We start from the raw sequence: 686 nt of genomic DNA, 5'->3' as shown, positions 1-686 counted from the left end.
CTTTTCAAGTTAAAACAAACAAACAAACCCATTTGTACTGAGAATTGAGCACTTACTCTGTAGTAACCTTCATGTCACCCTATGTGTAAAGCATGAGTTATAGCAGCATTAAGAACATCTACACCGCCTACTTTCCAGATAAAGTAGCAAAGATACAGAGAAGTTGGACAACTCTGCTCAACATGATCCAGGAAGAAAAGATATCCAAGGTGATCAATTTATAAAGATAAAAAGGTTATTTTGGCTCACAGTTTTAGAGGTTTTGGTCCATAGTTAGGTGGCCCCATTGCTTTTGGGTCTGTGATTGCGCATCATAGAGGGTATGCATAGTTGAACAAAACTATTCCCTCAGGTTTGGGGAGGCAAAAGAGAGAAAGGAGGAGACCAGGGTCCTGTGATCCCTTTCAAGGGTTTGTCCCCCAGTGACCTGTTAGGTCTCACCTCTTAACGGCCCAAAAGCCCCACCCTGAGGAACAAGCCTTTAACGTGAGCTTTTGAGGAGGGGGGAACATTTAATATTCAAACTGTGGCAGGCTCTTGCCATCTTTGGTTTTTAGCACGCCATCATTAGCAATTTGTTGCATGGTCCTGAGATGTTCCTGTAAACTTAGTACTTTTAAAAAATGCTGCTTTCTTGGGAAGTCAACACATTCTGGTCCTAAGACTTTAATGTGTCCACATGTGTT

The sequence above is a fragment of the Castor canadensis genome, chromosome 15 (genome assembly GCF_047511655.1).
Source record: "Castor canadensis chromosome 15, mCasCan1.hap1v2, whole genome shotgun sequence".
Taxonomy (NCBI): Eukaryota; Metazoa; Chordata; class Mammalia; order Rodentia; family Castoridae; genus Castor; species Castor canadensis.
The sequence above is the reverse complement of the archived record's forward strand: the minus strand, read 5'-3'. Positions refer to the sequence as shown.